Here is a 13,365-nt window from a genome sequence, read left to right as displayed (position 1 = left end):
ATGTGTACACATAATGTATTATATATGTGTATTATATGTATATATACAAATATGTATGTTATTAGATGTGTGAATTTTAGATTTTAAAAAAGTCTCAGCCTATTCCATTGTAAAATAATATCTATCTCAGTGTTGTCTTAAAGATGAATTGACACATGTAAAAGTATGTCCATGCCCCAAAGATTTATAATATACATAACATACATTTTTAAACCTACATACCTTTCTAGTAAAGATCTTTTGAGATTAATTGGAAGAGGCAGGTCTAGTATGAAATATAAGTGAATTACAATATTTTAAGAACTGTTTTGAATGAAATATAAAAAGATAAAGCAAACATCACATGCAGATGTATATGTCTATATGTCAGTATAAAAAAATAAATACAACATGATCGTATCAGCAAAGATAATTAAGAATTTGATTGAATATGGATATCTTCCCAACACTGTATTTTAGATATATCATGTGAAAAATAATCAGTTATTGATTCCTGGAAATGGCCACATTGGTATGAAATGGTATGCAGGGCGTCCTGCAGAGTTATTTTGTATATCTTTCTTATCTTTTTTTTTTTTGAACCTATTTCCTGCACTGCAAAGAAACTGACACAGGATGCTTATGAAACAAGATTTCATTTTTTCAGTCTACATGTGTTACAGCTGAACATCAGAAAGCCCCTAGATTTCACAGAACTAAATTTTAGCATCTTTCTAATGGAAACCCCCAACGTCTAGGGTTCTCATAAACTGCCTGGGAATCATGTGATTAAAGTCAGTCTCCTGCTTCTCTCTCAGCTTATTGCCATCAAATCTCATGTTTTCATTCTGTTACAACGTATCATTCTACTAAATGATCATGAAATATTGACTTTAAAATCCAATGCATCCTGTCAAGAATCCACACACACACCCACACACACACCAAAATACACCTAAAATAATTGTTTTAATTTTGAAATTTAAAAAAAAATAGAGTGATTTTTGATCAGGGACATTTAATGAGGCCAACAACTCACCAACCAAGTTCTAAAACTCTTAGAGTATGAGAAACTGTCATCCTAATTTTCAACTGAAAAAGGTAAAATTTCTTAATTATACTCGAAAATTTGGTAAAGGGCTTAATTAATGTGTTGTTAAAAACTAGTCTTCATACAACAATAAAAATTTCTGTGAACTGCATAGGCAAAGAAAGCAGTCATTTAAGTTGTTAGAGGGAGAAATGAACCCCACTCAGCCTCAGAAGATAAATCTCCAGGAAGACAAGTTGTCAAGAGATTAGAAGCCAGAAAAGAGCTCTGATTATAAGCTTTGAAAGAAGCCCCAAACCAGATTTCTACTTGGTACAGACAAAGATGAAAAGAGGAGGCTCAGGACTAGCTGAGTAAGAGAAAAAACATTGATAGGAAAGTTCCTCTCTTTACTGCACCGAGAAGATTCTCAATGCACTTAGGGGAAAGGCCACCTAAAAGCAGTGATAGCTTTAGTCATACAAAGCAGTGATTTTTGAGCATTAACTTTGAGACCAGGATGCAGTTCAATTCCAAATTTTGACACATTAAGCTAGAAAAGTTGGTCTTTTTGAAACTCAGTCATCCAACATATTGAATGGGGCAATGAAATTGGTCTCAAAGTATTATGATAAAAATTAAATCCCATCATAAAGATTTTGGTAACCTAAAATGCATAAGATGGTTATCTGTTATCTCAGGACATTTATTATTAGCAGTCATTATAACTTTAGCTGGCAGTGTAAAATTACTGCTACAGTAAATCTTAAAAGAGTAAAGTGCTCTCGAATGTCTCAGGAGATATTTCCTTGAATCACAGGTACACATAACAAATGAAAAATTGGCACAGAGAGCTTGTCTGTGTGAACATGGCATGAGGTCTCTTGATGACCTATCTGTTCTAAATCACTTTACTTCCGTGATTTATCCCTTCCCACAGCACAACCCTGAAAGGCATGATATGAAATCATTCTCTGGAAAGGGGTTTCTTTTATTGGTCAAGCCATAATATAAGATGTCATGTTCAATAATTATAAGAAGGGGGACCTGGTATTACAAATTTTATGGATGGCTTTCTAGCTCTTTCTGTGACACATCCAAGTCTGAGAGTTAACACCTGACCTAAGTACTTCAACAATACAAACTCTACTTCCTTAGCCTGATTCAGGGCCTTCAGTGATGGAAAGTGTGGTCTGGAGGTTAAAACAAGTGGTTGGAAGTCACGCTCCCAAGAGCTGTTCCTGGCTCTGACAATGACGCATTGGTTGACTCCAGACGAATCATTTGACTGGCCGCAAGCCAATTTGTTTGTTTCTGTTATTTCTTTTAAGCTTCAAATGCCATCACCTTAAAGTCAAAGTCTAACACTACAACTTTAAAAACCGTACCATGGCTTGGGAGGCTAAGGAAGGAGGATATCAAGTTTAAAGGCAATCTCAGCAACTTCGCAAGGCCCTAAGCAATTTAATGAGACCCTGTCTCAAAATTTAAAAAATAAATAAAAGGGCTGGGGATGTAGATTAGTGGTAAAGCACCTCTGAGTTCAATGTCCAGTACCAAAAGAGAGAGAGAGAGAGAGAAAGTAAGTGTGCGTGGAAGCACTTCAGACTGGAGACGTAGCTCAGTGGTAGAGCCCTTGCCTAGAACACTCAAGGCTTCAAGTTCAGTCCCAGCACACACACACACACACACACACACACACACACACACACACAAAAATGAAGCAAGAACTGATAAAACTGCAAAAAGACAAATTCACAACTATAATTGGAGATTATAATACCCTAAGTAATTGACTTAACTATTATATATTTAATTAGTAAGAATATAAAAGAATTGAAAATTATCAACCCACTTGAGCTGCCATTTACACAACACTTCACACAAAAATACCAAACTACTATCTCTGTTAAGTACGCATATATCAGTTACAAAAACAGAATATATTCTGAGCCATACATTGTCTCAATAATATGAAAAAGGTTCAAGTTACACTAAATATGTTCTCTATGCATAATGGAATTAAATTAAAAATCAGTATTAAGATTTTTGAAATAGTCTATTTGGAAACTAAATAACATACTACTAAATAACCTACAGGTCCAAAAAATAAAAATAAAATTAAAAATATTCTGAATGAAAAATTGTGCTCCATATGTATAATGTGAATTGTAATGCATTTTGCTGTCATATATAACAAATTAGAATAAAAAAGTACAACATAATAAATTTTGTGGAAATCTGATAAAGTAGCACTTCAGGGAAAAGTTATAACTAAAACTCCATATTTGAAAATAAGAAAGGATCCAATCAACTCTCTAAGCTTTCACTCTAACAAAGTAGGAAAAAGTCTATGAACCCCAAAATTATCAGAAAAAAGGAAATAATCAAGATCATTACAGAAATGAACAAAACAAAAAACCAAAAACAAAATTTCAGGAAACCATTTGTTTGCTTTCAAAAAAATAAAATTTATTTTTTAGGATATTGACTTTTCTATAGAACCATTCCATAGGAGTTGATAAAACCTACTCCTCTACCTACTAATTGTGTTTCAATTACTGTATGGCTTTATATAAACCCCTATTATTATGATCAAATTATTTATTAAGTACCATACTAAATTGTCAATATTCAACATTTTAACCTATAAAACTAACAATTTTACATGAAATTGAATAGATAAAATATAAATGTTAACCTAATGAAGTATTCAATGTGCATAAGTCATATTGACCACTGCATGGTGTGCTACCAGGATTCCCCCATTTCAAAACTGAGGCATTTATTCTACTAGCTGCTGAAAGTATGGCCAACGAACCTTCTCAGCTGAGGACACTGAGATGGCCTTCTGCTGCAGAGAGCTACCTCTCCCACCACCTCTTAGGGCCAGCCTGCACCAAGAACCAGTCATGGAGACTTAAAGCCACTTGCCTGAAAGTGCACTAGGGCTGAAGGCAGGCCCGGCTGCTGTGATCTCCACAACCGTGACTGAGGCCCTAGAGACTGCAGCTCAGCCCTACTCTTCCTCTGCCTACCTTACTTCCCATAATCCCCCATAGGTATTAAATCCAAAACCAATGCTCTATAAACATCTTGAACATAAATCTCTTTCTTAGAGTTCCCTTCCTATGGAGCCCAAACTGAAACATTTCTTTCATCTTCATTTACCAAGGAGTGTGTGTGCATAGTTGGAGGGAAAAAAACAAATGTACAAGGACTAGTATATTTAATCTTGAAAGCTTGTTTAAAAAAATACGGAACATATTATACACACATACATAAATTACTATATGCTTAAAAAAGCATATTTCTACCAATTTACGAGAGTATTATCATAGAACATTTATTCTTAATGTACCATGCACACAGCTCCACCTGAATGCCATTTTTCCTAATTTTATCACTGAGGAAAATAAAGTCAGGTAATAGTTTCCCAGTTTTATAGAGTGAACCAAGTCTTGTTTTTTTTTTTTATTAGTGCATATTAATTACACACAACAGTGGGTTTCATTGTGACATGCTAATACATGCATATATCATGTTTTGATCATTTTCACTCCCCATTGTACCCCCCTTACCTCCTCATCCCCTAATCTCCTTCCTCTTCTCTCATAGACTCCCTTCTACATTCTCATCTCCCTCCTCCCCAGTTTCCACATATGAGAGAAAACATGGGATACTTATTTTTCTAAGTCTGGCTTATTTTGATTAACATGATGATCTCCAAAGCCATCCATTTGGAGCAAGTTACATGGTTTTTTTTTCTTTTTATGAATAAATAAGACTGCACCATATATATATACCACATTGTCTTTATCCATTCATCTGTTGTGAGCTCCTAGGTTGATTCTATAACTTGGCTAATGTGAATTGTGCCATGCTAAACATGGGTGTGCATGTATCACTAGAGTATGCTGACCTTATTTCTTTCAAATATAAACTGGGGAATAGTATAGTTAGATTGTATGGTAGTTCTATTTTTAGTTTTTTGAGGAATTTCCATTCTGATTTCTATGATGGCTGTACTAATTTATATTCCTGCCAGTAGTGTATATAGGTTCTTTTTTCCCCTCATCACCAGCATTTATTGTTATTTGTATTATGGTTGCAAAGGCTCATTTTTGACTAGATAAATTTCCCAGGATAGCAATAACAATCTAAACCAATTTATATTTATTTTCTATTAGAGATATCAATATTTACTTTCTATTGGAGATACCCATCCTTCCATTTTGAATGACTCAAAGTGACAATTCAGACTAAACAGAGAGAACAGACCATGTATGTGTCTGTGTCTCATATGCCTCAATTCCTGGAAAGGAAAATTAGAGGTAGAGTCCCGAGATACGAAAACCTAAAATTTTATAGATTAACAGATAAGCTGTAACACTGAGGGAGAAGAAATGTAAAATAAATTGCTTTGATTTTTATTTTCTTTTGTAGAAGTATGAATTTCTGTTATTATTTTTGTTTGTTTCCCTTCAAAAAAGGAAGTGGTAAAAAATGAAACTGGAGCTAAAAGAAATGGAGATATTTTTCCAATCAGATAAGGCCGTGCAGGCAGGAGGGCACTGCCTGGTCTCCAGAGCTGAGGGAGAAGTTAAGAGCCATGAACAGACACCATGAATCAGACCACCAGTAAAGTGAGGAAAGACAGTTCATCAAGAGAAGGCTACTCCTTGACTCAGAGAAACAGAAACAGGGCCTGAGCACAGCATGAGGACCTCTATTCACTGCCGAATATTAGCTGTGTGATATTGGATAAATTATTCAATCTTTTGAGCCTCCATCTCCTTATCTTAAACGGGAATGACTACACACACCTCATACGACTGCTTGAAATAGTAAATGATATTGTCCTTTCAGTCAGACTGCTCAATCTGATCAATTTTCTCAGGAGCTGATGGTGGCATATATATGAAAATATGAATCATAATAATCAGGCACATCTCACTTGGTTCCTTAGCGTGTGGATAGAATAGTAAACTCATCCTGTCACTGGTGTTGAGCTATAATCTTTGCTGGCCTCCTTTGCATTCATTCTATTTAAGCATGACTATATTCTTTCCACATGAAGACATGCAAGTGGTTTGACAAGTAAGCAGTACTTTCAAAATTACAGTGTGATAGGAAAGGTGCTGTTGCCTAACAAAGCTACAAAAATAGCAGTGTCTGCAAATTCTTCCAGAACCCCTAGAGAGAAGTCAATTCAGTTTGGAATCCCAGAATGTATCTAGAATTTCACTACATCTGTAAGGGTTTGGAATACTGTTTCTGAGTACAACATAATAAACAGTGATAGGATACTGCTTCTGATTCAAAAATTAGAAAACAAAAACCAAAAAAATTTCCACAAAATGTCATATTTTTAAAGACCTCAGAGAGTTGTTGAAGCAAAGAGAACTAGATGTATTAAAATTCAGAAAAGGAAGATCCCTTTGTAAGAGGGCAGAGATTACTGTCCTTTTCTTCCCTGGAAACATTTGCCACACCCTGGAATCAGTAGAGAGTGGGGTTTTCAACTACGCAGAGAAAACTCTACAGAGGAAAAGAGACAATATTATCAGAGCGTTTGATGGTTGCATACAGGGACTCTAAGGATTCTGATATAGTCCAAAATACAGTGAGCTCTCTATGTAGGACATCTGCTCAGTGCTATCCCTGCCCAGGATGCTAGGGATCTTGCCTTAAAGAGCTGAATGAAACCTTCCTGAGTCTGCTGTCATAAGCTGCTCCTTGTTGGCTTTGTGGAATATACCTATAATGCACAAATTCTAGATAAACGGTCAGAAAAAAACTGGGGAGGCTTTTCATTGCCTCATTTCTATCTGGGGAATGGATTCCTTCAGAAAGGCTGGAATCCATCTTTCTCCTCCAACCCCTCATCTGTCTGCCAATTACTCAGGACTGATGCTCCAACTAACAAAAGTTGGAAAGAGAAAAAAGAGCAGAGATAATGCAAGATGTGCCAATTTCCATCTCTTATCTCTCACTGTCAAATGATATCTCTTAAAGATAGTAAGTCAGGATATATTGGTAAACATACTTGAATGTATCACAAGACAACCTAAGAAAATATATCATATACCAAAATTGTATTATAGTGGGAAGAGAGAGAAGTAGGAAAAGTAATATTAAAAATAGTAAGCATTGAGAGTATGTTTTATAACTCATAGTAAGGGACACCACTTTAAGAAATAAAGGATACAGCATGTGATATAAAGTCAAAGTTATGAAGGCAACCACCAGAAAATACAAACCTTCATGTTAATCAGGAGACATACAAACTAAAACAATAGCAAAAAATTCAGATAGACTATGTATTTAAAGTAACAAAAATAGAAATTATAGCAAGGGCTGAGATTGTGGCTCAGCGGTAGAATGTTTGCCTACCACATGTGAGGCTCTGGGTTGGATCTTTAGCACCATATAAAATAAATAAATAAATAAATAAATAAATAAAAGTATTGTGTCCAATTACAACTAAAAGATAAATCTTTTTAAAAAAAGGAAATCATAACAAAACATGGTGAGAGAGTTAAGTAAGATCATTTCATTTGTATCCCATATAAGAAACAGGTAGGTCTATGAATCAGGATGGAATCGTGGTTTTATGCTTCCACCAGGGACTCAAGAGCTTGCATATTTCTGATCCACCATCCTCTGCCTCTGGCTGTCACCTTTTGAAACCTAAGCCAGGTTGGCTGTTCAGGCAGTTAGGGAAAAAGGCAAAGGGCAAAAAGCATATTCTGGTTGAATCTATCCCCTTCTGAGGAGTAACTGGCATATAGTAGATTTCATGTGCTGAGTGAATAAAATGAATGAATCCTTCTTGACCCTGCCTCCTCTATTGCCAATTCATAGCCTTCCAGAGTACTCTATGTTAACTATATATTGTACACTTAAACATTCTGAAATGTCCCATTTATTTGTCTCCCATGGATTCTATAATACCTAGCATAGCAACTAGCATACAATAAGCACTGAACAAATATATATTGACACGAATATATATTTCGTGTACGTCTCAGACCTTAACCACCTCACTCAACCATTCCCTCCTATGTGTCAGGTATGGTTAGGGATGTTTGAGCAAACAGACAAAAATCCCCGTCAATGTCCATTCTCCATTCTAGCATAGAGAGGCAGAGATGAACATAAACATAATGTGCTGAATTTAAGTAGTGCATTAGAAGCTACTAAGTAGGATGAGGGGGTAAAGCAGATGAAGATAAGTGACCAGGGTGGAGAGGATGTCAACAGCAAATTTAATTCTGGTGGTCAAGGGAGGCCTCATGGAGAAGATGAAATTTAACCAGCAACTTGAAAGAAGTGAAAGATGCTATCCACATGATTATCTAGAGCTATTCCAGGCAGAAGAAATAGGCAATGCAAAGGTCCTAAGGCAAAAATGGGCCTGTCAGGTTGAGAAGTAGCCAGGGGCCCAGTATTCCTAGAGACAAGTGCGAGAAGATGCTAAGATCAGAAAAACTATTTAGGGAAATATATCATGTCAGGTCCCACAGGCCATTATGAGAAGTTTGGCTTTTACTCAGAGTGAAATGGAGAAGCCAATCAAAATATATTGAAAAGTAAATAGTTTTGCCAGGAATGGGGAACATACCTGCAATCCCAGCTACTTGAGAGGCTGAGGCACAAGGATCACAAGTTCAAGGAGAGCCTGAACTTATTTTGAGACAGGGAAAGATCCTCTCTAAAAACAAAATTTTATAAAAGGGCTGGGGATGTTGCTCAGTGGTAGAGTGTTTACCTAGCATGCCTAAGGTCCTGGGTTCCTTCTATTCCCAGTACTACCTCCCAAAAAAGTATTCTTATGGCCTACTAAGTAAATAAAGGGGACAATGGAATTAGAATCTGCAACTGATATGGAGAAGCCTCTCCTGTTTGGAGTGATGAATTTATATCCAAATATATTCACCACTCAAAAATACGTTTTCTTTAATTTTGGAAAATATTCTTATTTCCTACCACATAGGAACTACATTCAGTCTCTCTTTAAATATGTTTCAACAAAAGTTGTGTTTCATTGTTACCTGTTCAAATCATATAAAAAGTGTGTTTAGGAGAAATGTACTTTGCTCGTAAAGTATGACAGAAATGACTATAGATGATATTGGAATATAGAAAGACAAAGCCCTCAGAATCCCCCAAGCTTTCAACTACTCATTGATGTGCTTTATTTTTTTCTTCTGTTTCACTAAGGAAGACTATTGATAAATGTTGAGTTTCCACAGTAAAATCAATTGGCCATAATTGTGCATTCAGAAGTCAATAAAGTTAGGGAAGAATGGAGGAGAGGGAGGGAGAGGAAAATACCCGGGTCTTAGCAGAAAAGATGAATTAAAGAGGTAGGGAAAAGATACTGAACAATATTTCCGAGCATAAAGAAATAAGTCTGTATAATGCACTTCTTAATATATAATATTGGACACAGTTTTAATCATTAACATCAACTATTATTATTGAGTTAGGCGCAGCTAACAGAGGCTTTAATTTTATATAATCATGGGATCTTTTCCAGCTTTCTATGAGGTGGTAAACATTTGCATTCGTCTCTTCATCTCACAGCTGTTGTGCATTCAAATGATTTTAGAGACATCCACAGCTTTCCAGGCCATCTTCCTCTAGATCAGTTGACATTTGATTTGACAATTGAGTATGGGTTTTTGCCAGAGGGGGTAAAAATTTAAAAAAGAAGAAGCCTTAACATTCAAACCTATTTCACAGTTGATTCTGAAGTGATACTTTATGTTATATATACACTTCTCTGACAAAAGAGAAGTGAAATGGTGACATTTTTCCTTTGAATTATTCCACTCTCTCTTAACTGCCCCAAATCGGGGAATTTTGCATGAAGTGGGGGAATTTCTTAAATTCTTAGATCTTCTCAGTAGCTTTTAATTTTCCATGAATGGAAAAATCTGTCTGAAGTTATAGAGGATGAATTATAAAATGTGACCATATTTTAGATACTTGTGTCCAAGAATGTGACTTCCAGGAATGGACAGGGTCTTATAGTTTTTTATTGCAATTGCCATACTCAAGTGGTTTGTTTCCTTGGGAATCGATAGCTGTTCCATAGTGAATCGTGAAATTAGGAAAGGGATAGACCAGAGATCATTATGGACTTCCCAGTCCTTCTCCCATTCCATCCTAGTGTCCCCGCTTTCTTGCTCACCTCCAGCCTCCTGCTGAAGTTGAGTACAGATATTACTACCCTCCTCCTCCCTTGCCCCCTCCCTCCTGCCAGGTCTGCACTGCCTGCTTACTCTCTTATGGGAAGGCAAATATGCCTCCACCCTGATGGAGCAAAATATGAGAAAAGAAACCCCAGGTTGGCAGAATGGAACAACTCCCACGCAAGTCAGACTCCTTTTAGTATTTCAATGCACTGCATTTTATATGCTGAAATCTTAGTGTCTTAACCAAGAACGTGGTCAAAACAGAACCAACAAGGGGCGGGTGGGGAGCCACAAAGTCATACACAAAACACCAAGTAAAGATGACATAGAATTTAAAACCTTATAATGGTAACAAGAAGACAAAGACTTCTCAAAGTTACCTTTCACAAGAAAAATAACAAAAATTTATAAAATAATATCTCCTGATCTTCCCCATCATCTGAGACAAAAGATAAAGCAAGAGTATAAGGTTTTTCTAACTGAGTTCCCACCAAATGAATTATGCTGATTTTCTGTTTCCACAACCTACTGAAAAGTAAGACAAAACACACAGAAAGAGAAAAATAGGAATAAGTGATCATTTATATTTTAGGAGTCTCTGTGTTTGGAAGAGTTAGATATTAGCTTCACAAACTGCTGACAGTTGCCCTCATTTGTAGCTGACCCTGGTCTGAGCAAATTGACAATTTTTGACAAAGATTCTGGGCCCCTACCCCAACCCAAGCTCAGGCTTAGATGACCTGTGAAGGGCTAATTTGTTCAGCGTTTCCTTTTATTTCTTAAGCTACCCCAAGATGCTACCAATTATCTTTCTGTTACCTAAGCCACTAATACTCAAATTAGAGAAAGATACTTAGAATCACAAAAAATCTTATCAAAAAAAAAAAAAAAAACACAACTCAATATGATTCCACAACAGAAACTTTCCACCACTCCCAATTTAAACTAAAATAATTTAGCTTTTTCCAGCCTCATTATGGATTGGCATGGAGCCTGGAACTAGATAAGATCAGCAGTTGGGCATGCTCAGGGTCCATCTATGATGTCTATCTACAAAGCAGATGGCAAGAAAATTAGATTGGAATTGTCAGGAATAGTCTATGATTTTTCCACATCATTAACATTTGAACATAAATTTGTACATTTGTTTAACCCACTAGTTTACAAATAACTAAGAGAAAAAGGAAGTCCGTGAAAATAAAAATTGGTAGAGAAAGGGACATCCTGAGGATTGTTCCAGTAAATGAAGTGCTACAGTGCTAGAAGGAGCAGCCGCAGTGCCAAATTTACTGAGTGCCATAAAGAAAAGGCCTAGGCAAAGGGCTCTAACATATAAAGAAAAATGGAAAACATACTACCCATGACAGATTCTAAATCATAATTTTTCTGGGGCTAGTTTTAATTACTGTAGAATTTGAAAAGGACTAAACTCTTTCTACCCGACTGTAGCAGCTAATGATCACCTTTGGCTTCCACCCAGAACAACTGACAAGGAAGCTGATTTTATCAAACTCACACAACAAGGAAAGTGATAGCTTGGCACTGAGCTCCCAGTCCTGCACAATGCACCAGGATTCACACATCAGGGCTGGGGTTGTGGCTCAGAGGTAGAGCACTCACCTAGCATGTGTGAGGCATTGGGTTCGATCCTTAGCATCACGTAAAAATGAAATAAAGATATACTGTGTGTCCACCTACAACTAAAAATTAAATATATGTTTTAAAAAACGATTCACACATCACTAAAATTCAATCGGCTTAAGGCCTTCTATTTATTGATTGATTTTAAAGTAGAAGAAAAAGGGGATCATAAATGAAGCTTAACTGAAAAGGGTGGAACAGGCACAGGAAACAGTAATAGCACAGACCACTTGTACCCACAGTAATGCTAAGAGTGGACACTACCTGTACACAGCCAGTAGGTCCAGCATCAACATGTGGTAAAAAGAATAGATACATAACAGACACAAAAGCAAGCCACTGGAATGGACACAAAGAGAGTGCAGCTAATATATTTGAAAGCAATAAGGGTATATTTGAAAGTAATTAAGTGGCAAGGCTTTGGAACGAATAAAGCATGTCAGGCAACCTTGCTAAGTGATTTTCCTGGGGGGGGGGGAGAAAAAACTAACAAAGAACAAAGGAAATAAGTCACTATTGTTAACTAGGGCAATGTTTCATAATAACAAAAGCAAAATACTGGAATAATGTCATTAGAAGAGTTAACACAGTCATTGATTCTCTAATATTTAAAATGTATCTTCCTTTGCAGATACTGTCTCAATGCTGACCTTTGAGCATCTTTGCTTTTCTGTTTATGTCACATGTTACGTAACAGAACATTCCATCATCGATCTTACGGCATGGCTCTCCATTATTTGGACTTGATAAGGAGGCACTTGTTTCAGTATTACCTGAATTTTATTTGCAAGTCCAGTTAAATCAAATCAGACACAACTTCCTTGTTGAAAGGATAGGGTGAAAATAAATTAAAATGAATCCAAAGTGGACTAAGCATATTAGAAATAATATTCATCAAAGATTTCTTTAGTGCTTTCAATAGTGACTTGGAAAATGATGCTATTAATGAAAACTTCATTGGTAAGATGAGGTTTTATAGAATCACATGAGGCCAGCTCACTAACTCAATTTTTAAAAAATATTCACATTCAATTTTCTATAAACTTTTGAATTATAGAAAGGAGATATGCAGTGTTGATAAGTCAGGGTTTTGAGAAAAAGAAACTAGATTCTTATCTTGCCCTGTTGTATTTACTGAGGTCATTAAAATTCACCAACTTGCATATATCTGCTTTTATTAAAAACCTATCAGCAGATTTCTTCATTTCGAAAATAAAATAGTGATCCAGACTAAAATGTTTAACTTTTCACTCACAAATGATACAAAGTAGACATGAATGTTCCCACCAACCCTACTCACACATAGAGAAAACTTCCAAACTCCCCTTTGTTGAAACTTAAAAAAAAAAAAAAAAAAACTCTATGAAGTTCAGCTGAAATCATGTAGGTAGAACTATAAACCTTGAAGACCCACCTAGGAGTCTACAGAAGTCAAAATTAAGACCCATGTGGTGATCCAAGGTAGTGAACCAGGTAGTGAGGAACTATAAAAGACTCCAGTAGTTTAAT

This window comes from Urocitellus parryii, chromosome 9, assembly GCF_045843805.1.
Source record: "Urocitellus parryii isolate mUroPar1 chromosome 9, mUroPar1.hap1, whole genome shotgun sequence".
NCBI lineage: Eukaryota > Metazoa > Chordata > Mammalia > Rodentia > Sciuridae > Urocitellus > Urocitellus parryii.
This window is presented reverse-complemented; position numbering follows the sequence as displayed.